The sequence below is a fragment of the Haemaphysalis longicornis genome, unplaced genomic scaffold (assembly GCF_048455015.1).
Source record: "Haemaphysalis longicornis isolate Haplotype H1 unplaced genomic scaffold, Haemaphysalis longicornis Haplotype H1 scaffold_3, whole genome shotgun sequence".
In the NCBI taxonomy this organism is placed as follows: Eukaryota; Metazoa; Arthropoda; class Arachnida; order Ixodida; family Ixodidae; genus Haemaphysalis; species Haemaphysalis longicornis.
The window spans coordinates 215238581-215265596 of record NW_027526335.1 but is presented as its reverse complement, the minus strand read 5'-3'; the positions used below and the strand labels follow the sequence as shown (position 1 = coordinate 215265596).

Here is a 27016-nt window from a genome sequence, read left to right as displayed (position 1 = left end):
AACTGCGACGCAAACGAGCACAATTTTATGAAAGCGCACGCATAGTGCTCAGGTACGCAAAAGAGCGGCGCACCGCAGCGGGCGAGCCAGCGGTTCGCCAGACTCGCTGGCTTTTAAAGCACCATCATCACCGATTGCATCTCTCTTCTTTTTTGATCGGCTGTTGTTGAAAGGTCCTTGACACCTAGAGTAGTAAGTACTTTAAACTAGAAGTTTCACTTCAAATTTCACTTCATACTACCATCGATCCGTGAACCTGCGAGTGGAAGAGCGGCGTCACCGTTCCGGCACTTTCGCCGATGCTGTAAACGTATTTAGCGCTGCAAAGCTTTTCCCCCTAATGCCAAGTTGATGGACGGAAAAGATCGGACCCGTCGGGGATGGGCTGGCGACCCTGTCGCAAAACAATCGGGAACATCGAGTTCTTTTTCTTCTGTCAACGCGCGATCCTATGGGACCCACGCAGCTTTGTACTACCCGGAAGTACTGCCCGGAAGCCGCTTGCACAGCGCCCCCTGGGCAGCGCAGGAGGCCTATTGCAGCCTACAAGCAAATACAAGACATCTGCCACATAAAGTCACTGACCGCGCGGAGTAGTCGAACCATTACGTTAGAGGGACCCTGCAACACTCTTCGAGCAGTGCACGTACACCTGCGCGACGTTTAGATTACACTGCCAGGAACACCTTAGCCAAATATTACACGTGCACGTGAAGCGGTGAGCGCGCAAATTGCTGGGAAAGACGCGGAAATACCAACCGCGCTCTCTTCAGTTCTCCTCATTATGCATCCCTTGCATGGTCTAGGCGACGTCATTGATGCCATGGCTGCCCGATCGGCTGTCACTGGTCAACTTCGCGGCTGTTCTGTGGGCAGTCGCCGCCTTCCTGAATAGCCGTGGCCTGTAGCTGTCCGAGCCGAAAACGCAGGCCTTGGCCTTCCAACCGAGGGGCGGCAGGGCACGCAAGTCGACACCACCGCTCACCTTGAATGGCCAGTCCCTTCCGTGGTGCACCACGGCCAGGTATCTGGGGCTCCTGGTCGACTGCCAGTTGTCCTGGATACCTGCTGTGAAGGCGCTCCTGCGACGCACAATGAGGGTCCACCAGGGCATGCGGAGGGTATTGGCGCGTGGCCAGGGCTGCACACACAACGTGGCCCTGCGGTTGTTCCACGGGATGGCGTCGTCCGCTGTCCTTTATGCTCTGCATCTGGTCCAAATCAAGCCGCGCCGTTGGGAGGAGCTGGAGGTGGATCAGCGCCGGGCTATCCGCCTGTGCCTGGGACTTCCGAGCACATCCCCGGTGGCGGCGACGTATACGGAGGCAGGTTCCTGGCCTATCCAGATGCGGGCCCTGCAAGTGGGGCTCCACCACATCCACCGCCTCCAGGGCACACCGGACGGCGCGGCACTCCTCCAGCGCTACCGCAGCCGGCCCAACTCTTGCATGGGCATGCTGCTTAGTACCTACGAGAGCCATATCGAGCTTCCGCATCGGCCCCGCCATGAGCCACCCCCACCAGGCACGGGGCAGGCTCTACGCATCGCCACCACACTGCCGGGCGTCCGTGGCAAAAGGTCCACTCTACCCCAGGCCACCTGCCAAGAGGTGGCTGCCCTGCTACAGGACGACGCTGCCGGACTTCTGCAGGTGTACACGGATGGCTCCGTCCAACAGTCGACGGGCAGAGCCGGAGCTGCCTGCACGGCCCTGGAACTTGGGACCAGCCGCGTGTGCAGCCTCCCCTTCCCAGCCTCATCCACCTACGCAGAGCTGGCTGGACTCCACTTGGCCGCGGATCTTCTTTTAGAGCAGGGGCTCCATGACCGGGGGGCCATCCTCCTGACTGACTCTCGGTCTGCCCTCCTCCGTCTAAGAGCTGGCGACCAGCCAGCCAGCTCCAGCGGCTATGTGGAGCGGTCGCTGGCGGCCAAGCTCCATGCAGTGGAGTCCCAGGGGTGTCCACTGCGACTTCACTGGCTACCATCGCACGTGGGCATCACAGACAACGAGTTTGCAGACGCCCTGGCCAAGGGCGCTGCTCACCAGGCAGGGGTGACAGGTGTCATTCGACGCTGCAAGGACTGGCCCGAGTGGTAGAGGGCCCGAGTGGTAGAGGGTCAACATCCATATGCTCGAGTGGTGATATCCTGGCCCGAGTGGTAGAGGGTCAACATCCATATGCTCGAGTGGTCAGTGGTCAGGCCCCACGGCTCCTGCCCGGGCGCTTCAGTAGAGACGCCCGGTCGCTCCTGCTTCGCCTGCGGCTTAATTGCTGCAACGTGGGAGCCCGCATGCACCACCAGGGCCGCCGGGCGTCCTCCACCTGCGCCGACTGCCCGAGACGCTCGAGCACTTACTGTGCTCTTGCCACCAGCACGACACCGCGAGAGAGGAACTCCGGACCGCATTCCAGCAACTCGGGGTACCAAGCCACAATCTGAAAGACTTCCTGTTCCCCACGGGATCGGACGCTTTACGGCGGGAGGTCTTCCAGCACCTCCTCAACTTCCTAGTAATGACAGGACTAGTTCAGCGCTTGTAGCCGTCGCGCCTTGGATGAAACGAACGCTACATAGACTGTGTCCCACTCTCTTCCTTGCTTCCTCTATCTCTCTTCCTATCATTTGAAACCCCCATTCCCTTCCCTGGACTGGGTTGTATGAGGGTGAACTCCCCGAATGAGTTCAACAATATCCCCAGCTCTTTCCTCTTTCCTTCTTTCTTAATTCCCTTCTTCCAATAATTTTGTTATCCACCACTCCCATCTGTAATGCCCCTGGGCCCTGAGGGTATGTGAATAAATAAAATAAATAAATAAATCACCACCACCCACCCCCGCCTTCGTCATCGCTGTAAACGAACATGTTCTATGTCTGAACCTGTAGGCACAGTTTTGCCGTTTCTTTTGTGGTTTGAGTGCGCGCAGAGTTTGAGTGATGAGCTCAGTGCTTCCCTTTCAACGGGACCACTCGACTACAAACTTTTATTGCTTCAAAAACGTCCTACCAGCCCGAGCGCGCGCTTGCGAGCAGACAGCAAGGCCTGCTTTTTTGTGGTACCCGACCGGAAACAGGCGCCTTCACGTTGCGGAGAAAAAGAGAAAACTCCCCCGGCCTATGATATATCGTAGGCCGCCGAAGAGAACGCCGTGAGCCGCCCCCTTCTCCGGCAGAGGGCCCACAGCTTTCGTCGCGTTGTCCACCGTCGAGTTGAGAGAGAACGATTACGCGCGATTTCTCATCGCGCGTAGTTTCTGTAATATCAGTGTCGTACGGAACGGCGTTACAAGAAACGGCGTTCCTGGAACTAGTTCCTTTTTGGAGGAACGGAGGAACGCCACCGTTCTATTAAGGGTCTGTGGAACTGTAACGGTAACTCGTTACGTTTTTAAAGGAACGGCAGGAACGGCGTTCCTGCCGTTACATCGCAAGGATTTCGCTGCTTTTGATGCCAAGGCTCGAGTACAAAGATCCACAAGTCGCTACTGCGTTTCTCTTCCTATAAACTGGTCAATTTGCCCGCCCTTCAGCCGTACGTGCTTCCTCGAAGGTCAAAGGCAGAAGAATAACCACGCAGCAGGCCGCAGCTTGTGCTTGCTTTCATGCTGGTTGCTTAGCGCGGCGTTCGACGGGTGAATAGCGTAGCCGCGAGAATGCTTTTCACCCTTCATCGTTTGTCTGGGGAGGCCAGAATACGCGTCTGGCCGATAGAATTGTTCCCTGGCGGGGAAAGAATTGAGAGTTTTAGCAGTCCGTCCGATCTGTCGTATGCGTTGTTACTGGGTTGACCGGGACCCGGCTGGGCACTTGGGCATTCGTCGCTGTAGGGGGATTAGTTCCGCGAGCCTGCCTTCGCCATGTCTGTGCCTCCGCACCCTTCCTACTCGCCCTTCCGCGCGCTCAGGAGCAGACCGGTCCCGGTCAACCCGGTAACAACGTTGCCAAAGAAACGGACGGACTGCTAAACGGGATCCGGACATTTCGGTGTCGGACATTTCGCTCCAGGACGTTTCGGTGTGGACATTTCTGTGCCCGGACATTTTGGTGCACGACGTCTTGGCCCAGACATTTTGAGTGAGGGATGTCCCAGGCATTTTTTGAAGATTTTTTAGCTTTAATATTGTAATTTCGTGACTTGAAATGATTTTACGTTCGAGACTTGTGCTTGCGCCGCCGTTCGTGGAAACGAACGCTAAACCCTGGCGCAGCATTGCCACGCGAAACCCAATTTCTGTAGCAGATGGTAAAAATTAACGTTGTTTATTTGGATCCGTTCAACCATTTTTTGTTATTTTAACATTCATGGGAATAATCCTAATACTTTAACTGTTGTCAAAGCGCTTTCCTTTCACTTCACCCAACGGTGCAAGACGCTGCTGCTTTTAGTACATCTCCCCCCACCTCCACCCTCCTCCCACAGCAAAACGTCCGCGAAAAAACAACAGAAAAATGAGGTCTATTAGGCACGTGTGCATTTCGTTTTAATTATTCTCTCAATCAATCTCGCCTTAGTTGCATTCGGTGTCAGTTCTACTTAAAACTAAGAAACGAACGATCGCACTTACGGTGGCGTTACTTAGGGGAGGGGAAAGCTGAGCCCCGCCGGCAATCATCCCCCTAAGTAGAGAGAGAGGGGTGTCGCTTGTGCTTCACCCCTCGACTGGACTTCGCGTCGACTGGACTTCGAAAACTTGAAGACGACTGTTGCCGCTCTCGTCACACTAGCCTATTCATTTTTTTTTGCTCCTTATAATGGGAGGAAGCGATGTATACCTGGGGTGTTCATGATATGCGCGACTTGATGAGTTAATTCCCAAGGGGGCGACTGAAGGCGCAGAAAGAGCGATTCCTGGAGTGGGGGTGCCGTCGATATGACCGCGACGCGCCGAAGGGCGTAGCCAGTAAACGATAGTGGTCATTGCGTTCTCACCGGCTTTTTGGTTGGCTTTGTGTCACATTATGAGGTTTCGTGGTCCCATGGTGAATGTAAAGCTTTTTCTCTGTTTTAAACGCGAAGTGTGCTATATCATTGTTCTGAATGTATCACCCAATTCCTGAAAAAGCCTCCAATAAGAGGCTAGCAGTATGTTCTAAATAAAAGAACAAAAAATCACTGCCGTGACGCTTCGGAGACCGTGAACTCCACCACGCCAGTAGGATTTTCAGGGGAAACCGAAAATAATATGGCTGAAAAGGAAATCTGGTCGAGATTCGAGCGTACAGGCGGGAGGTGGGAGGGGGTTAGGGTGCTAGAACAAAGAATTAAAATGTGGTAAATGTAGGCTTGTAAACATTAAACGAAGATTGGTTTTCCCGAACACAATGGATGGAATTTGTATGCACCACCGGTACGCGCTTAATCAGCATTTAGGACATTAGATCCTGCGGCTGTTTTCTAAAAGGCCCGTTTTTCAACCCCGACAATATCCTAGACCAGTGTTCGCGAATTCATTTTAGCAAGGCAGCCCAGCCTACGTAATACTCTTCATAATGTTTTCTTCATTCTGGGGGGCTAGCTAATGTTTGTTACTTTTTGTATATTGAGAGTGTGCATGTAATTTATGTAATTTGAGGGTGTGTAATTTAAAAAATACAAAAGAGGCGGTAGACCATCTTGAACACGGGTAATTGTCTTAGCTAAAAAAGAGCGAATATAAATTAACAACCTGTCACAAATGAACAAAAAAACGTGTGCTAAAGAATTCAATCGGCTGCATGACAGGTGTCCCCAGCAAGAGGTATTAAACAAAAATATATAAATGTAGAGTTTCTAAAAATACCTGGAAAAGATCGAACATGGCATGAATAAAAAAAATAAATTCACTGCTCCAGATTGTTGTCCATAACGCACGTTAAGCGGAAATAAAAATATAACGGCTGTCGCAAACATGCAAGTACCGGATAATTTGGTCGCCGAAATGTCCGTACACCGAAATGTGCGTGCACCGAAAAGCCCGTACACCGATATGCCCATACACCGATATGTCCGTAGAACGAAATTTCCCCACCGAAATATCCTGCACCGAACTGTCCTAGAGCCACTGGGAGTTTTCCGGTGCTTCATGAAAAAATTCGCCTAGGAGCGCTTCTTTTTATTATCTATCTCCAGATAATCTGCTGCCGGTGGTGTTAATATTCGTATAATATACGTAGTTCGATGTGAGTTTTAAATGTCTCACTTAATTTTGACCCAGGATTATTCGACACTATATTTTAATTTAAAAACCTAATTGTAACGTTAATGTAACGACACGTTCCAATTTTCGAAGTGGAACTGGAACGCGTTCCTTTCGCAATAAAGGAACTTGTAACGGGAACTCGTTTCAAAATTGGCAAGGAACGAGGAACGAGCTTTCGATCCTATTTTGGAGGAACGTGTAAAACACTGTGTAATATTGAACGGATTTTAATAATTCTTGCGGGAAGGGATTGCTGGGACAATAGACTATCCTAATATACAGTCGATGGTAACTTTTGTGGGGTCCCTTTAAGTGGGCGGACCCTGCACAAAGTCAATGCCGAACGCTTAGAGCCGTCCTCGCACGGCTGACATCCTACAGTGTCGTCGACTTGCCGCCTCGCCTATGTGCCCGTGCGCGCCCGCAGAATAAGGGAGTCGTGGGCTAATCCCTTTCCCTGACTAGGAGATGCCGCGGCCCGCCGCCTGACTGGCGGGAAGAGCTGCTCCAAACCCACGCGAGCATTCTCGAGGCGAATGACCCACAAACAAACAGCACCTACGCCGGCTTCGTAAAATCCTCGAAGACTGTGCCGCGCGCCTTTTCGACACTAAGTGACGGCGTCCGTTCGGTTCCCGTCCGCTGTCAACCTTGACGAACGAGCGAGCCACCTTCCAACGTCGGCAAGCCATAATAGCGGCGTGCGCGCGGTCCGAGAGGGCACCACGTGCAGGAACTGTTTTCACGGCTGTGCACCCATCCGCTGTTCTCTGACAGCGCGCGGTCCAGCTGACCGCATAACAACGCAACAGAGATACTCGGGCTAAACACCCCCGTCTTTTTCCATACAAAAAGGAAGGAACAGAAATCATGCACTCGGCGGCCCCCAACTTCAGGTCCCTGCCGCTCCATGAAAGGAACATAGCATGGCAGCTACAAGCGGAGACAACGCCGATGCATAAGCCACCGGCGGCTTCTATAAATCTTACCATTTCTGTAACCCGCTAAGCCAGTCCACTCTACCACAGACGGCACCAAACCCGTCGCATTGGACTGTTTGACGGCCACGTTGAACCTCACGCCAACACAACGTACATGTCATCAGTAAAGGTATGAAACCTATATCTGCGCGTTCTCCCTACCGCCCTTCTCCCAACGCCTGCACGCACAAACCGGCAACTGGCCATGAGCGGGTGCTTAGAAGTGAATGATACTGTTGAACATGTCGTGCTGGAAGCCCTTTAAAAAGAACAAGTGATCGTCGCCCACGTCGGCGTTCCAAGCGGGCCAGTTTCTGTTCATCCCTGAGGGATTCGAAGCTACACAACTAGCTGGAACTTGAGGTGGCGACGGCGGCGGCAGCGGCTTTCTGTGGTTTTTCGCGCCCATTCACGCTTATGTTCGGGCTGACGCTTCTTAAGTTTCCGCTCTTCCTCTTTCAAGCGAGCGACATTCGTTCATCCCTTGGCGAGTTAACCCCTCAGGGGCTTCGGCTTCCATACTAGTGGACACACGCGATAGTGTTCGTTTTGCTTCCCGGTCGTAGGCATCTCATTAGGGAGTTTTAGTATAGCGTTTTAGCTGTAGCGTTAACGTTTTGCGGGCCGCAATCGCGAACGGATAGCGCCTCGTTATGCTACGGTTAGCGTGCCCGCTAACGCTATGGGCGCTAAAGTGGTGCTTTCCGCTATACTAAAACTCTATTGTCTGTGTAACACACCAACCGAGACCCAAACCGCTCGATTGCGGTGGACAGCGGACTGGGCGCCTTGAGCCATGCGACCACCACAAATAAATCTCCCGCCACCACAACGGGTATGTCATCGGTGGCGGCATTTAGTCCTGCTGTGCGTGCATGCCCCCTGAGTTCACCCCCGATCCGTGCACTCCTAAACCGACAACGGGGGATAGGCGCCTCATTAGGTGTGCAATACAGTGGCGAATGGAGAAAGACTTTGTATGCGACCAGACTAAGATATATTTTTGTTATTCTGCCAGAAGAACTATGACCAGCTGGTCAACGAGGGATGCCGACGAAACAATGTTGCTCGGAATGGCTTTCAAGCCAAAGAAGAATAATGTGCTCACGCTGGCGTTCCGAAGAGGCAAGTTGCTTGCAACCGGCAAGTGCGCAGCTACTGGTCGAGGTGAAATTTGAAGCGGCAGCGGCTACATTCTCGGCGTCGGCGGTGGCGGCGACTTTCGGGTGTCTTTATACCCATGCGCGCTGGTGTTTATTCTCCGCAATCATCTGACAATGGCGCTACGGCCGCTGTCAGCCGACTGCGCAACTTGTGAAAGAGGCATCGGTGGAGGCAAGGGGAATATTTGTTGTGATAACCGTTGTAAAAGAGAGGTCGGAGGTGGCGAGGAGGTGCCTCAGAGCGGCACCGAGTAAATCTGCTTCACAGGAATCAAAACTATTGAGGTAAGACATATACCGCTTTGCAGTAAAACTGCACGAAAAAAGTCAAGCATTTCCCAAGTAAGAGGGAAGATGGCAAAGTACGAATGCCCGAGTTTGCCCGAAGTTACCCAAAGTTACCCGATTTGATCCGGAGGGGCGCTATGTTAAAGTCTTTGGCATTCGCACGTTACGTACCTCTCACTTGGGAAATGCTTGGGAAAGCGCCCTCGAGCGTCGGAATGCGGAGCCGACGAGCGAGCGCCCTCACGCGGACGGAACGAGAAGCGAACCGGCGCAGCGGCGCGCCGCCCGCAGCTAAGCCGAGCAGGAGACCGTTGCTACGCCGAGACCGTTGCTACGCACGCTCTCTCTCCTCCTCCGCGCCGTTGCTAGGGGAGAGGGGGAGCGCGGACGGCGGGAGAGACGCGCGCGAAGGCGCAGTACCGGCGAGGGGGAGATGTCACGCGAGGGGGAGAGGCACGCGCCGAGGATGAGTGCAAACCACGGAGCAAGATATAAAGAGGAGCGCCGACTGTGGCCCAGAAAAATTCTTTTGCTCGGGCCGATAATGTCCACGCGCCGCCGGCCGCCCAGCTTCCCCTTTGCTCTCTTCCTCCTTCGTTTGCCCTCTCGTCGCTGTGCCTCTGTACATGGCTCTTCCCTTCTTCGCTCTCCCCAGAGGCATCTTTTCTTGCGCAGCGACGTCTGTCTTATGCCTGTCATACTACGCAGGAGGCAGGCGTGCACGCGCGGAATTTGAACACCCGTGCGCGGCCGCAATAGACGGCGCAGATAATCGCACGCCGCCGCATACATGGCGATCGCTTATTCCCGGAACGTTTATTCTGACATTATGAAGATCCACTAAAAATATTGTACTAACCCAGCACATGTAAGACGCAACTGAACGACGACGACCTCAGAAGCACCAAAGAATGAGCAAGAGTAATATGGAACGCCACAACATAGTCTAGCGTGATTCTGCTTACGACGAATCGATGCGGCGCAAAGGTTACCCTCTGTTGTTATCCCGCTCTCCGGCCGCGTGCTTAATTATTTATGCTGCTTCTGCGCACGAACAACGCTTACGAGGGTCGCCCGGAGTCTCCATCGGCAAACGGCAATGATGCACATTTCTGTGCCAATAACTGAATTGGACGGCTGCCCTGTTGTATCAAGTGCACAAAAACACTGTCAGCTTGATAAGGAACCTAAGAATATCAAACGCATACTTCATTTTAACTCATGCTGCAACTTACCGCCCGATGTTCACTGTCGCTCTACGGTCGTGTTATCTCGTCGATAACACCGCGACTCCAAATAAAATGCTGCGATTTGTATGGCTGCAATTTTTTGGCCTACCAGGGTTCCCGGCGTTTTTTTTTTTTGTTTTTTTTAAGCGGCTGACCAGCAAAACAACCGGCTCATGAAACCTTTTCTTTCGGCGAGTTATCGCGAAATGAAGGCTTCTGAAAAGACCGCACTGTCAGGGACTTGATCTTGAGCAGATTGCTACGTCGCGGGCAGTCGCGGGTGATGTTATCGCATTTCTGTTCTTTTCTGATGAGCGTGTAAGTGCCGGCCCGTGTTTTAGGCACACTCTGTTTTGGACGCAAGTTGCAGAACTGCGAGAAAGCTGAGGGAACTTTTATAATCGCTAGTGATCAAAACCAATTGCTCCTTTCGCCTTTTGTAAAACCTGTTAAAACACAGCCAAATTGGTATTCCCAAATTTACAAAACGGAGCCACATTTTCGGCAAGAACCGCGCAAAAGGTAGTGTTTGTATAGCCGCCATATGTTTGTGTGTTGTCTCTATATTTTGTTTTCCCGCCATGCAAACCAATCCTTAACGTATCTTTGCCGTACGGCCACTCAATTCCTTCGGGTCCGGGTTACCCGGAAGGTGCTGTCGAACAAGTTAATCAACTGTGCGAAGGAGGCGCGCCATGAACGCGAAGCGGCGCCAAAGCAGGCCCAAAGCAGTCCGTGCCGAAAACTACCGTCGCCGAAGCAGACGACAGAGCCGACGGAATGCCTTCCGCCAACTCGCCCGCCGGCGCACGGGGAACGCCGGCCGCTTAGCCGCCGCCGGCCCCATTCGCTGCGCCATCTACATTGTGCTCCGCGAGTTATGGACATTAAGAGCCCGCCGGAGAGAGCGAAGTCGGCGCTCCTGTTTATCTTGCTCCGTGGTGCAAACATCGCCTCCTGTATTTTTACAATGCCGAACGCATCGCCCGCTTCTCAATGGGAGAGCCGGGTCACGGCCGGGCTGGAGGAGCGGCGGGCGCGCAGTAAAAAGTGCGCGCTCGCCGCTGCTCCAGTCCGGCCGTGGCCGGGTACGCCTGGTTCGCTGATTCGCTACAAGATGGGGCCGCGGGATGAACCGGGCCGGGAGCGGGCTAGCGGGGCAACAAATCAACTCGAAAGCGGACGATTCGTGGCTGTCAAGGCCTCCCCCTCTGATGCCTGTTCACTTCGCTCCGGCTTCTTGGTTGCTTCAGTTCGCCTAGGCGCCGTGACAAAGCTTTCTGCTTGGCGCTTAACAACTCTTTAGTACAGGCGGCTTTTTTAAACGGTGCCAGCGCGCAGGGTGCGCACATTTTTTTTTTTATTTCGTCACTTCGCTGTTGTTAAATTTTTGTGTTGTGTTTCTTTCTATTTTTTCGAAATTATGTTCGATCAATTATTTCAATCTACTCAATTAAAACAAACACGGGTGTTATTTCCGCCAGTTGTGCATTTTTTTGTGGAAATGCAGGGTGTTACACGGTCCTGGCTGTGGGGGCACTCGGCAAGCAATGGTAGGCATAGAAAGGTTTTTATTTCGTAATAAAGTAAAAATACTAAGAACGACACTCACGCAGCCGTTGTTATTAAAACATAAATTGCGATTAACAATTTTAGCGGGAAAAAGTTCTTATGTAGGACATTCCGGACAAGGACATGAGCTGTCCTTGCCCGTCTCGTCCTGCGTCCGAGAATTTTCGGGCTTGAAGTTGCTGATCATGCAGTACCAATTAGCTCAAACCCATTCTTTGATAAAGTACGACATTCGCGAAAGTATTGTTCCCATTAAACCTGCAGCCGTCCATGTCCCGCCTTATTAAAAAAAAGCACTTTTATTTAACCATGCAAACGCCAAACCCAAGGTAAATATAACTGGTAGCGAAGCTTCCATAGAAGCCCATACGTTCAGAAAATGGCGGCTCTTAAGCTGCTCATGGGGCTTAGCGCCATCTGTGTGAGGAGGGAACACTTCCGGCGGAACAAAAAATAAACAGGATGTGACGCAAGATCCGGTCAGAAAGTGACGTCATTTTGGTGGCATTAGCGGGAAAATTTGACTTCAAAATAGCCTTAGCAGGACTCTGATCGCTGAGGGCTCATGTCATTGCCATCTGACGCAAGTTAACGAGCCCTTGGCGTGTGTGCTTCAAGTCAACGCCAGCTTATACTCGTGACTAGAGAAACGCACTTTAGCATACTGTCGTATGATTCGCCTCGGTGTTTATAAAAGCATATTGCATCTTCTCTGAACCTTTATTCTGTATTCATGCCTTCCACTGCTGTATAAAAGCAATCAGTTGTTTATTTTGATTGCAGCGGGTGGCAAACGTACACCCCCCCCTTCCCCCACGACCGGAATTTTTTTTCTGCCTTGGGATACAGAGTCCAAAATGACACTTGACCACTCTCCCCGGCCCCCCTTTTATATAAAAAACGTGCCCACTCCTTACCCCGATACCAATTTCTACCAACGCCACTGCTAAGTTTAATTTCGTCGCACATACGCAGGTAGGCGTGCGTGCCTTAAGTATAGATCAAGGTTATATAATGCTTGCTCAGTTTGTGTACTTCTGTTCTAAGAGAAGAAATAACGCATAGTCGTGCTATAATCAAGACATTTGAATTTTATTCCAGGATAAACACAAAACAAATTTACCACACTGCACAAAATCAGCACGTATTGTATAAGTACAAAATGTTCGTGGGCACTACATGCATTATGATTTTCCTTACGCGCCGAAAAATTGACTTTACCCGTAACACATAGCATTATGAGCAATGAAAGCGTCAACAGCAGAACTACTTCCAAACAAGAGAAAGAACTAGGCACTGCATCTATATGCAGAAAACCGGGCCGCAGGAGTGCCGATTCACGAAAGGGCAGCGAGCACCCTGCAGCAGTCCCGGCGTCTTATCAAGTAGACAAGGGTTTCTACAGAAGTTCACTCAGCATTCACGCCTGCAATTTCCTGGTTGCATTATTAGGCAAGTGTCGCAACAGATAAGTAAAAAGAGGAAAAATGGATCAATGCAAACGAAAGCGACGGCAGTATGTAAAAGCACATAGCAGGAAAGGTCTGGCAGCAGCGCAGCACGGAGCAGCACAACACAGTACTGCGATGGAAATAATGCTTGAGCATACAAGTGCGGGAAGCAACGAGCACTACAAGTGTTGTAATGCAATAGAGAAGACACTGAGATATACAATTTAAGCGACTCGTTTAAATTCGAGTGGTACTACGCCGAGAAGTCCTAGAGTAATTGACACAACTTGCTCTGAGCCAGCCTGAGGTGAAATCAAGAGAAAAGCTTTAGACCCATTTTTTTTCGAAGCACCACCACGTCCCGTTACACAACCCCCGTGCACATATTAACAGTACAATAGTTTCGCGTTACCTGTGGAAATGAGAGGAAAATGGTGCAGTAAAACGCCAGGTGTACGGGAGTTGCTGTTGCAACTTGTACAGCACATCGTTTCTGTAGGTACCGACGAAAGCGCTCCGCTCCAACCGTTGGCAGCATCGTCCCGTAGTTCACCGTGCCTGCCGGGCACGGTACTAAACGTGTTCACCGATGATACAACGCACCTCGCAAGTCCACGCACAACAAAAATTAAGTTCACACCAAATTAACAAGGAAAAACGAATTCGAATGCGCACCAACAAAACACACGAGGGGCGTTTCCTAGCAGACGAACTTTAGGAGCGCCTTTCCGATCACTACAAGGACTGCATCACAAAGCAATGACATGTGCCATTCTTCAGAGGGCGCTACAAAAAAGGTTTTTGAGAATGAACGGCATTTTTATAAATTATTTATACACTGTGCCTAAATAAATGTGATTCAGAAATAAATATAGTTCGTAAAATATAATTGTTGTTTTATTGTTGAACAAAACTTGGTTTTTTGTTACTAGTGTTTGTTCCCTCCTCACCTAGTCGCGCTTCAATCGCCACTCCCATAAGCCCCCATGCTGATGTCGCTGGCAATAGGTTCTGAACCGCTTTTTGCCCGACCCTCCGCTACCATTTATATTTACCTTGCCAAACCCATCAATAACTACGTGTTTGATTTATTTGTGGGCGTGGCGCGTCCAAGACGAACGGCAGTAAACTAAGTTCAAAGCTATATCGACGCTATCAATGCTCGCCGACAGAAGTTATATTTACTAAGTTTTTTTTTTTTTTTGCATACGCTCGAGACGAATCTCGCTTCGAGGACATATAGCCGTGCCAGCGTATTGCGAGAGTTCCAATTTGCATTTCCTTCAAACTGCGCGACCTGGTTGAATGTTTTCGCGGCTGTAAAGATGCGCGATGCGCGGCAAACACGCTGCGAGAGGGGGTTATTTACATTGGAGGCAAACAAAAAAAAATATATGGTACAAATACAACAATGATATAACGCGGAATTGTTTGCTGGAGTATTGCGCGAACCATTTCTGTCTGCGGGTCATCTGAGATTATGCCTGACAACGCCGGTCATTAGTAAGAGCTTTAGTGAAAACGAATAGACTCATTTTGATCGTTATAAAATTAGCGCAATACTTTTTGTTTGTGCCAATACACGTTTCTGCGACAACAATTAATAGCCTGTGAAAGTTTCAGTTAGACTTCGCCCTAGTATCATTTGTACAAACCAGAAAACAAAACCCGCCCATCTGCCGTCTGCATTTTAGGCGATTTAGGCATGCAGTTTTGCGGAACCAACAAACGTCAAGCGCTTTTCTTATCTATTACTTTCTTCTAAATTTTTGAATTCCACACCACTTCAATATTACTAGTCCGAATAAAAACTGCCGAGCACGATGTTTGTCGCTGTTTATTATTATTATTTTTTTTGAATCCCTGTCTAGTTCGTCAGAGGTTCTTAGTAGGCTTACCTGATGATAACTTTTTTTTTGTTGGCCCTAATGAGTAAAAAATGACCGGGCCATCGTACACTAACACGAAACCTGGGGAGGGGCGAAGCATGCACTGTATACATGTATTCAAAGATTGTAAGTCTCTTTTAGCACACAGCGCCAGACATCCCAATTACGAAGACGGTGGAGAAGGTAAATTGGAAACGTAGAACTGCAAATTTTAAGACTAAGCGACTACGGCGCGGAATAGGTTTAAACAAGGAAGCGCGAACGAAAAGCGATGTTCCGGTGTGTTGTTCTGCGACGCGTTTTTCCCAAGTACATGAAACATTTTTAGCGCGAGGCGTTGGGAAACGAGTGTCCTGGTGTTTTAGTACCGCGACCACATGAGAATATGACGACGAAGGACGACGACAACATGAGCCGCCGACAGCCCGAGCCGCCAAGGTGCTTAAATCAACTTTGTCAGCAGTCATTTTTAGCCTTGGCTGCTATCAAGGAGACAGGTCGGCCAGAAAACAAACAAGCGGAGGCGATGAATGCGCCGCGTCACGTTGCAACGGCCTGAAGCGCATCCACCGCGTCTACGGCCACTGTTGGCGAACGACAGCAATCTGACATTCATACAAAGAAAATGTGATCACTGCAGCGCCCCTTATGAGAAGTGGCAGAACAAAATAGCTTGGTTGCCGTTTTCCACCACGCGTCGCCCCAGGATGAACCGGTCACGTGATTAAAGCACTGGGAAGGCTGGCGATTGGGGGAGAGTGGCCGGAGTAGAGGGAGAGGTCTTGGTCGGCCGGTCCGGGCTGATGCGTTTGGCATTGTAAAAATACAGGAGGCGATGGTGCAAACCTAGCGGGGGGAGAGGCGCGCCAGCTGCAGAGCACGTGATGTCACGGCGCGAGGGGGAGGGGGGAGCAGACGGCAAAGGCGCCAGCGCGCGGTAACGTGGAGTGTGACGTCACGGCGCGAGGAGCGGTGCGGAGCCGGTGCGGGGCGCGCGCAGCCACGGCGCGGGAGGGCGGAGCGCGCGCAGTCACGTGGGGTGTGACGTCGCTGCGCCGTTGCTACAGACGCTCCCCTCCGCTCCTCGCGCCGTTGCTAGGGGAGAGGAGGAGGCGCACTGCGGACGGCGGAAGGTTCGGGGTCGCTTATAAAGTACATCTTAAAAAGATGCTGGGAACATTATCACGCCCACCTTGGTCGTGCTGCCTAACACACTGAAGCGTGAGATGCTCCGATCATGCGTTTTAAGCTGGTCCCGAACCGACGATTGCGCAGTAGCAGTCCCACAATTAGGACAATTCAAGAATGGTGAAAACCAGTGAAGATTAGGCATCGGGTGCTGTCTGGGTTCTGCTAGCCGCGATCTGCAATGTTTCAGAAAGCGTCTGTTGCTGTGATGATGATGGTAGGGTTTAACGCTCCAACGGAACGCAGGCGATGAGGCGCGCCGTGGTGAGGGCTCCGCATTAATTTTGACCACCTGGGGTTCTTTAACGTGAGCCGAAATCTCCTATACGCTGGCGTTTTTGCTTTTCGCCTTTATCAGAAAAGCGGCCGCCGTGGCCGGGAATCGAACCCGCGACCTGGTGCTCAGCAGCGCAACGCCTTAGCCACTGAGCCACCGTGGTGGGTTGTCGGTTGCTGTAGGTCGTTCGGTTGAAATGACGGTTCACCAGCTGGACCAAGGTAAATATAACTGGTATCGAAGCTTCCATAGAAGCCCATACGTTCAGAAAATGGCGGCTCATGGGGCTTAGCACCGTCTGTCTGAGGAGAGAACACTTCCGGCGGAACAAAAAATAAACAGGATATGACGCAAGATCCGGTCAGAAAGTGACGTCACTTTGGTGGCATTAGCGGGAAAATTTCACTTAAAACAGCCTTAGCAGGCCTCTGATCGCTGAGGGCTTATGTCATTGCCATCTGACGCAAGTTGCGAGCGCTTGGCGTGTGTGCTTCAAGTCAACGCCAGCTTATACTCGTGACTAGAGAAACGTATATAGCATACTGTCGTATGATTCGCCTCAGTGTTTATAAAAACATCTTGCACCTTCTCTGAACCTTTATTCTCTATTCATGCCTGCCACTGCTGTATAAAAGCAATCAGTTGTTTATTTTGATTGCAGTGGGTGGCAAAAGTACCCCACCCCCTTCCCCCCCCCCCGACCGAAATTTTTTTTCTGCCTTGGTATACAGAGCACAAAATGCCACTTCCCCACTCTCCCAGGCCCCTCTTTCATATATAAAACGTGCCTACTCCTTACCCCGATACCAATTTCTACCAACGCCACTGCTGGGTTTAATTGCGTCGCACATACGCAGGTTGCGTGCGTTTCTTATGTATAGATCAAGGTTATATAATGCTTGCTCAGTTTGTGTACTTCTTATCGACAACAGGCGCGGAAAGACGTAGACTAAGAAAGAAATACACAGGACGACGCGCTGTACTTGTGTACTTCTGTTCTAAGAGAAGACATAACGCACAGTCATGCTATAATCAAGACATTTGAATTTTATTCAAGGATAAACATAAAACAAATTTACCACACTGCACAAAATCAGCACGTATACAATAAGTACAAAATGTTCGTGGGCACTACATGCATTATGATTTTCCTTACGCGCCGAAAAATTGACTTCACCCGTACCACATAGCATTATGAGCAATGAAAGCGTCAACAGCAGTACTTCGAAACAAGAGAAAAGAACTAGGCACTGCATCTTGACGCAGAAAACCGGGCCGCAGGAATGCCAATTCACGAAAGTGCAGCGAGCACACCGCAGCTGTCCCGGCATCTTATCAAGTAGACACGGGTTTCTACAGAAGTTCACTCATCATTCACGCCTGTAATTTCCTGGTTGCATTATTAGGCAAGTGTCGCAACAGATAAGTAAAAAGAGGAAAACTGGATCAATTCAAACGAAAGCGACGGCAGTATGTAAAAGCACATAGCAGGAAAGATCTGGCAGCAGCGCGGCACGGAGCAGCACAACACAGTACTGGGATGGAAATAATGCTTGCGCATACAAGTGCGGGAAGCAACGAGCGCTACAAGCGTTGTAAGAAGACACTGAGATAGACAATTAAAGCTACTCGTTTACATTCGGGTGGTACTATGCTGAGAAGTCCTAGAATAATTGACACCATTTGCTCCGAGCCAGCCTGAGGTGAAATCAAGAGATAACTGTGACATAACAAAGCTTTAGACCCAGTTTTCTTTTGAAGCCCCACCCCATCCCCTTACACAACCCCCGTGCACGTATTAACAGTACTATAGTTTCGCGTTACCTGTGGAAATGAGAGGAAAATGGTGCAGTAAAACAGCAGGCGTACGGGAGTTGCCGTTGCAACCTTGTACAGCACATCGTTTCCGTAGGTACCGAGGAAAGCGCTCCGCTCCAACCGTTGGCAGCATCGTCCCGTAGTTCACCGTGCCCGCCGGGCACGGTAGTAAACGTGTTCACCGACGATACAACGCACCTCGCAACTCCACGCACAGAAATAATTATGTGCACACCAAATTAACAAGGAAAAACGAATGCAAATACGCACCACCAAAACACGCGAGGGGCGTTTCCTAGCAGACGAACTTTAGGAGCGCCTTTCCGAACACTACAAGGACTGCAACACAGAGCAATGACATGTGCCAGTCTTCAGAGGGCGCTACAAAAAAGGTTTTTGAGAATGAACAGCATTTTCATAAATTATTTACACATTGTGCCTAAATAAATGTGATTCAGAAATAAATATCATTCGTAAAATATAAATGTTGTTTTATTGTTATTTTATTGGTTTTTTGTTACTAGTGTTTGTCCCCTCCTCACCTAGTCGCGCTTCAATCGCCACTCCCATAAGCCCCCATGCTGATGTCGCTAGCAATAAGTTCTGAACCGCTTTTCGCCCGAAGCTTCGCTATCATTTATATTTACCTTGGCTGGACCCTGAAGTGGGTAACAAGCTGGTCGGCAGTGGCAGAACAAGTGACGTGCCAGGAAGGAGGGCCTGTGAGCCGCACGCACCACTACCGGAAAAACTGCACGAGAAACATGAAGGGAACGTTAGCACAGCCCATCTCAGTCATGCTGCCGAGCCCACTGAAGGGTGCGCGGCTCAAATCCGGCTTTTTGAGCTGGGGCCCTATTCTCGACTGCACAAATTCCCGGGAAATTCGCCATGTTTTTTGCGTAAGAACAACGTAAGCAATCAGTGACGTGATGCACGTATAGCTCTGACGACATGCAGTGTAATTTGACGCTTCACTCATAAATATCACACCAAAGGTATCAAATAGTGCGCATAAAAGATATAAAAACACTTGACATGTCCTATAAAAATTAAGACGGTAGCTGAGGCTGGCGAAAGGAACACATCTCTGTAGGTCAAAATTGGCGTCACCACCACAAGGTGATCGAGTAACGTTGATCCAAAAGCGAACGAAAGGCGGATGTCGAGCTAAAGAACACCACGCAATTTTTTACCGTATCTATTTATTGATTACAATCGCTTTTAGTAACATAGCTTGGCTCTCTGCTTCATGGCAAGCTTTGTTGCGTTATCACCTTCCCGGTCGCCACCACCGCCGCGCCATCGTCTGCTACTATGTTACAAGTTTATGGCGTGATCACAGAAAAAGACTGCCGCGACCATCGCTTGTATGACACATAAGGACAGCGACGCGCTACGCCTGATAACCGCGGAGCGTACCGATGTCGCCGATTCACTCATTCGTCAATGTCAACTTCAATCAGTGCTGTAATGAACCAGAGTCATTTTTCTTTGTTATTTTTCTCTTGACTTCGATCATGTAACCCATCAGCTTACTAGGACGAGTGGGGACAAATTCCATGCACCGGGTTCTGTTTGTCATGCCGAGGCTTGTACTGCCCTCTTATGTTGTGGTTACGCGAAACAAATAATTATTATTTTATTGACAAACATAAAACCAAAATACTGCGCTTTATGTTTATGCTCCGTGATCGCTGACTTTTAAACAGTGCAAACTATAATTTGTTTTGTTAGAAAACATGCTTTAAACCGCCTGCATGCGAAACTGCGCCTGCTGAAAATTCGCGGACATTTCGCGGCGCCGAAGGTCGGGAAAATTTTTGGCCCTATTTCATGTCCACTTCGCGGCAAAAGCAGCCGCCATTTTCAAGCTGTTACGTAACATCACGTCACTTTTACGCAGGCTGACGTTGCCAATGTGTGACGTAATCGTTCCCGCCAACTGTTTAAAATACGTCACACCTTCTCAGCCAATCACAGAGAGGACGTGTATTACAAGAAATAGTGTTGTTGAGTAGCAAAGACAAGCTTACGTTGTCATGTCCGGTGTAGTTAGTCTAGTTTTTCATTGCAGACCAGGAATTGTGCACTTCACGTAGAGAGAAATAAGGCAAACTGTAGAACTGTGGACAGTAAACGTCATGAAACGTCAAAATGACGACAGCACTCGCAACGGCTTTGTCAACCGGAAGCACGTAACCAAAATTGAAAGGCAATCAGAAAAGACTTCCGGCAAATTCCCAGATTTCCCCGTAATTTTTCCAATCGAGAATAGGGCCCCTGATCTCGAACCGGCGATTTGACAGTGGCAGTCCCACAATTCGGGCCATTCCAGGGCGCTGAAAACGACTGAAGATAAGGCATGGGCTGCTGCCGGGGTTGTGCTAGTCGGCATCTGCAATCTTTCCGAAAGTGGCTGTTGCTGTAGGTTGGTCGATTCAGATGACGGTTCAATAGCTGTACACTCTAAACTTTTTTTCCACCCATATACTCCCTAGAGGTTCTTTTTCGCCTGTCCTCTAGTGATCCTCCTTGTAGGAGTTTTTTTACTACATGGAACAGGGAGGTTTTGTTTACCTCCTCAAAACAGGGTGTTTTTAGGTGATAGAAAGGAGGTAGTTAGGGAGTGTTAAGAAATGTTAGGGAGAATTTAAGGAGATCAAAATGGAGTATTCTTTGCTTCCTCAAGGCGTTTTTAAGTGATGTTTATGGACTTTTTAGGCGGTTGAATAGGAGCCTATTATGGCTCCCTTGGGAAGTACTTATGTTATTTTAGGGGCGTTTTGAGGAGGTTCAAGGGAAGCATTTACTTCTTTGGCATGGAGTTTTACGTTTTGTAGGCCTCGCGAGGGGAGTTTTTAGGAGGTTCAAGGGAAGCATATATTTCTTTTGAATGGAGTTTTGCAAAGTTGGGGCGGTTTTGTAGGCCTTCCGAAAGGCGTTTTTTCAAGGCCACAAGGGAGAGTTTCTAGTTCCCTGCGGGAGTACTGATTTCACACGGTTTTTCTCGGTTTCAGGTTTATTTCAAACGAACTTTCGCATACAAGTTTACATGGTACATGGTGTACACAAGGAGGCTCCGAAATAAAAACTTAGGGCGACCTCCTATAAGAAAGCAAAAATGGTAAATTGCTAAAAACACGCCAGTTAGGAATGGAAGACAGCAATAGAATGCTAGTTGAACAAACCGTAGAATTAATATTATTACAAGAACTGGAAATACGCGAAAAACAAAGATAGGCGCAAACACAACCACATGGTAAGTGAAATCATTATATAATAATAGCGGATCGAGAACGCGTCAGTACTTATCAGAACGCATCAGCACTCAGTACACAAAGTGAAAAAAATGGTTGCAGTGGTTTACAACAACAAAACATTTTCAGTTGGTGGTGAAATGAGCGATCTGTGTGCTAGTTGAACAAACTGTAGAAACAATATTACTACAAGAACTGGAAATACGCGAAAAACATATAGGCACAAATACAACGGCATGGTAAGTGACATCATTATATAATACTAGAGGATTGAGAACGCGTGAGTACTTATCAGTACGCATCAGTACTCAGTACACAAAGTGAAAAAAAATGGTTGCAGTGGTTTAAAACAACAAAAAATGTTTTCAATTGGTGGTGAAATGAGCGAGAGCTGTGTAACGATTTGATATTGAAAGGTAACGAGCATTTTGTAGATGGTAAAGGCACAAGAGATAAATGATGTAGGAGACAGACAGCAATGAGATGGCTATGGATAAATGAGTAATATAAAGAACGAGAAATATGCTGTGGAAAATACCAGTGCGTTTTGATAAAGACACAAATGCGCCAAGAAAAGTGACCCAGTCTGAGGGTTTAATTGCAAGGATATAGAACAGAATGGGTGGTATCGCGACAGCTTTTTCAGAGTGAGAAGAAGCAGCCATGCAATTCGTGTTTTTCCGATAATTTTTAGTTGATTCATTTGGCACCAGTTGCCAACATTAGTTAGATAATTGTTTCAAGTTATATTAGTTGGTTAATATTATTGCTTCACTAAAACATAGCTGTATTATCAGCATACAGAAGGGCCCATCAAACATCCCCTGTTCAGTAAAAAAAAGAAAACGTCAAAAACATAATACGAAATTCTTTAAACTACTATCCAATGATTACAGGATTGAAAACAAATAAAATATTGGTGAGGGATATTGATGCGATAAAGGTTAATTAGTTCTAAATCCTTCACACGTGGTTTGGTGCTCGCAAGGTCGAAAAAGACATATTCCACAAACGTTAGAGCTCTGTGTGCCTTCTTGGGATATTGAATGTTGAAAACCCAGAACGATGCAAACAGACTACACAGTCCTCCCAGTAAAGATGATGCAGTCAAGACACTCTGGCCATCGATGCGGAGGCTAATTTCCCCGTTCGCGGAATGCAGGCAGGGAGTCAAAGGAACATCTACCTGAAAAAGCAAAAAAGAAAAAAAAAATGCCCCACATGTAAAATTCAAAACAGACACTATGGTTAAATGAACTTAATAATTCGGTACAGTAATAAAATTGTTATGCCAGGTTCCCTGCGAAGATTCAGTGCTTAAATTAGGAATGCAAAGGCTTCATAAAACCAAGTGCCAGTACATTAACCATGGCGGCTTTTGCAGCAATAAAAAAGATATTACTTCCGCACAATATACTCGAGCACAACTTTAAATGATAGTGAAGTTAAAATGCAAGTCTCTCTAGGTTGATAGATTAGCTCACGGAGAACACTATTATACCCCTCTTACACCTGGCATTTTTTTTAAAATAAGGTTGAAACTAGCAAAAACACGTTTTCACCGGAAGGGCTTAAGTGGCCTGACGCGCACAACTTCTTTCTTGGCTGCCGCTGGATGGTGCTACTCGTCCATACTTGGGGTGGCAGTACCGCTTTCCAAGGGAGCATGCGAGCTACGCATGAGAAAATCGTTCGACGCCAAAACTTGCGGGGCCTCAAAAGGCCAATGTTTTTCTTCAGTGAAGCGTAAATACTGATCACAGGTCCAATGGAGAAACATTTTGCTTAGTGGTCTCGAACGGCAAATGACAGGGGAGTTTGGGGAACCATGAGCGATTTGACCGGAACTGACCAAACTGCTTGGTACGTGGTAATGTTGTATTCAGTTGCTCGTATACTGCTATTAATCACCGCTGCTTCACTTGCTGCCGGTTTATCCTGATGCAAACAGCGACTGCAGTCGTGTTTGCGTCACGTTTGATGAGCAGTTGAACAGCGATTTCTCAGCACTTAAGGCATCTTGGCACTAAATCAATGCTGAAATGGCTATGCGGAGGTCCGACTTCCATTTGAAATCAACTTGCTGGTTGTATTCAATGACCCTTTAACAACAAGTTACCCTTATGCCTCATCACTGCGACCGATTGTTCCTCCGTGTGGTGCAAAGTGTGTTACTGTGATTATTTTCAACGTGAAACGAAACGTTTCTGTGATTTGTAGGACTGATTCTGCTATTAATTACTGCAGTGACAACAAGCTATGAAAGAAAATCCCGCCATCTCCACGAAGTGAATGATGATGAGAGGGGCGAATCTAAAATGCTTATCAGCAGACAATGTGACGCATTAAGTGCAAGCTGCTTTCATAGTGTGTGCATTGACATTAGGATATGGCCCCCTGGCAGAATGATGCGCTGCGCGAGATTTTGCAGTACCTTAAAGGACAGGCAACTCATTTTTACGGAGTATAGGATCTGTAAAAGGGTTGCGAGTTGGGCGAGTTGGTAATTATGCATTGCGAAAAATAAACTGCGCGCAAATTAACGAGGACAAGAACACATGAAGACGGCACAAGCGCACACTCGCAACTAGTTTATTATTGCGCAATTTAAAGCTTTATATGCCCAAGCGCCCAATTGCCGCGCCCCCAATGCGTCACAGTTCTCGGCGCACTCAGCCGAAAATACTAAAAAATCGTAACAACAAAACCACAAAACGAACTTTGAGGCGTACGAAAGGCGAAAAATCAGCAAAGATAACCGCATCATACATGGATGAAGACCCCCCTCCCACCCCCAACACGCATTCCCAGAAGAAGCACCGAAATAGCGCTCAATGTGCGTCTAAATATGCGACTTCTCGATTCAGCAGGGCGATAGGCCTCCTGTGCTGCCCAGGGGGCGCTGCGCAAGCGGCTTCCGGGCAGTACTTCCGGGTAGTACAAAGCTGCGCGGGTCCCATAGGATCCCGTGTTGACAGAAGCAAAATGAGCTCGACGCTCCCGATTATTTTGCGACGTGGTCACCAGCTCATCCCCGACGCGTCTGATCTATTTCAGCGATCAACTTGGCATTAGGGGAAAAAGCTTTGCGGCGCTAAACACGTTTACAGCGACGACGAAAGTGCCGGGACCGTGACGGCGTCTGCTACTCGCAGGTTCACCGATCGATCGATGGTCGTACGAAGTGAAATTTTAAGTGAAATTTCTAGGTTAAACTAATACTCTAGGTGACGAAGACTTCTCAAAAACAGCCAATCAAAAAAGAAGAGTGACGCAATCGGCGATGATCGCGCTTTAAAAAGCCAGCGAGTCCGGCGGACCGCAGGCTCGCCTGCTGCGGTGCGCCGCTCTTTTGCGTATACCTGCACACTATGCGTGCACTTTCATTAAACAGTGCTCGTTTGCGTCGCCGTTACGAATACATGGTGCAGCGTTAGCTTGCCGTTTTTTTTTGCGTGTCTCAGTGACAAAATGCCGCTACCGTCAGAAGCGTGAAATCTGTTTTGCGATTCCGAAATTAGTGGCCGTAAAACAAAGTGGTCGGGCGAACTAAGATGCCGCACGCTTTCCTTGTTTGCTCTCACTTTACTTAATTACGCTCTTGCAACATACACTCCCAGTTCGCACTTAGAATGAGGGTCACGGCCGCGGGTTCCATGCAGCCGACACGGCGGAGGGCTGGACGGCAAATCCGGAGAAGGGGGGGGGGGGGGGGGCTGTGAATGCACAAAGAGAAAAAATTCAGCGAATTTCTAATAATATTTGACAATAATCTGGCGAAGTGTGAAGATGGGGGAGGGGGGGAGGGGGGCAATTCAACTGGAAGACGCCAATTCTCTGTTCTTGTCTCGCTGTCTAACTCCATTTGAAGTCAAAACTGGCGTGTCGGCGTTCAGATTCGACGACCCCTGCACTAGAATACCAACACAGTACTCAGTGATGATCGTGTGTAAATATTTGGGGCCCCGCGCCGTGTATGCGGCTGTGTTATGTGATGTTATAGAAGTACACATCTCTGCAGGCAGCGGGCGTGTGATCTGGTGCATGTTTTGCGTCTTTTAATAGCGCTTCGTTTGTTTATTTGGCGTATTGCCCCACCTACTCGCTAGTATGCATGTACCCTGCCGTTCTTTAATCGTGCGGCGTAAAACGTACGCAAGAATCCTTTAGTTTGCGAAAATACGAAACAAAATTTTCACTTGTTTCAAAGGCGGTGCCAGGCCAGCAGTGACAGCTGAGTTGACTGCGCAATTCTTGCGTTCGCTTGCATATGCTCCCGCTGAAGCAACGTTTTGCAGTTACCTCAGGATATAGGATGAGCAGCGTTCCGTGTTTATGCTACTCGTGAACTTTCCTTTGTCGACCGCACGCAAGAAGAAAAAAACTAACTGTCGTCAAACAGTTAAACCACCCGACCTGGCGATACTGTCCCACGCCGCGACCACCGCGACAGCTCGCTCACAAGAAAGCCGACAGATCGGCTTCTTTTAGCGGATATTATTTTTTTTAGCCTCTGCAACTACTTTAAGGGCTATTTCATACAGTACTCAGTCATTTAAACACGCCACAAAGCGCCACAACCAACTTTCACTCTGGCTTGTAATTGAAAACACATGGAGGGCGGCGAGGGTCGTCTGCTTTTGTACTACCCAGAGGCGTCTGCCGCTAGGGGCGCTGCATGTCGCCAAAACTCCAGCGCAGGAGGCCTATAGGGGATGACTGATACATTCGGAACCAGCTTTTCTGATGTGGCTGGTTTCTACAATTTCTCGCGTTTGCTTGTTCTTATGTCGCAAAAGGATGGCTGTGCGCTCAAACACAGGGACACAATCAGGTCTGCATGCGCGGTAATGAGAAGATAAGTGGCTCAGGTCACGTTGAAAAAAAAAAAATATACGGTACTTTTAGACGTCGTACGCTCGAGCTTGTGACAACGTACCCGTGTGCGGCTCTGTCCTGAAGTTCGGAGAAATGCAGGCGGGTTGTGTTATATTTCTCGTCTTGCATTACGCTTTCTTTTATATATTAGCGCCCTCTTTCCCGATCTCTCTACCTTCCTTCCCGCTTCCGTCTGACTGCGCTGATTTTCGCCAGCACGAAGTAACCGTCACGTTGCTTTGAAACGACGCCGCGCGCGACAAACGATTTTATCTCGAATGCAATGTTACAAACCGGCCTACAAAAGTATGCGAACGCAAACCCCAAAACCCACAAACAAGTAAAATAATACGAGTGTGCGCTTTCTTCTTTGCCCGTGCGTGTACGAGCTGTGAGCGGCACGGGTACCCGGGTACTTCGCTGTTAACCCTATCCAAACGTTTGACAAACGCATCGACTGATGAAAGACCACTTACCAGCGAGCTGTCCACACCTGTCGCCGTATCCAAATGCTGTTTGCGGCTGTTCCTCGTGTGACAGGAGCACATGAAAATCTTTCCACCAAATGGCACTACTAGTCCTCCACAAATACGAAAAAACGACGGCCCAAGGCGAGGCTTGAAGCTCCGGCCGCGCCGAGTCACCGGCCGCGCTGCGTTGATACACAGAGGTTGTTTACATCAGGGCAGCCAGTCGTGCCGCCAGGGCAAGTTGAGTCGCTGCAGTCGGGTGCGTTGACGCGCTGGCACGAGAATTTAAATCGTCTATGTATGCGCAAGCAAGCGAAGCAGATGAACATTGCAATTGTTTGCAACGGCGAGAACTGCCTCTTCGTTAGCA

At 49.0% G+C, this 27016-nt stretch overlaps 1 long non-coding RNA gene across 1 annotated transcript; it reads right to left on the bottom strand.

The window, feature by feature from the left end:
• Nucleotides 1-22238: 22238 nt before the first annotated feature.
• LOC144173698 (uncharacterized) lies at nucleotides 22239-26757 on the bottom strand. Its single transcript, XR_013323366.1, has 2 exons — nucleotides 26653-26757; nucleotides 22239-22484 (listed from the first exon to the last, which is right to left on the bottom strand). It is a non-coding gene; the product is annotated as an uncharacterized LOC144173698 (long non-coding RNA).
• Between the last annotated feature and the right edge of the window lie 259 nt (nucleotides 26758-27016).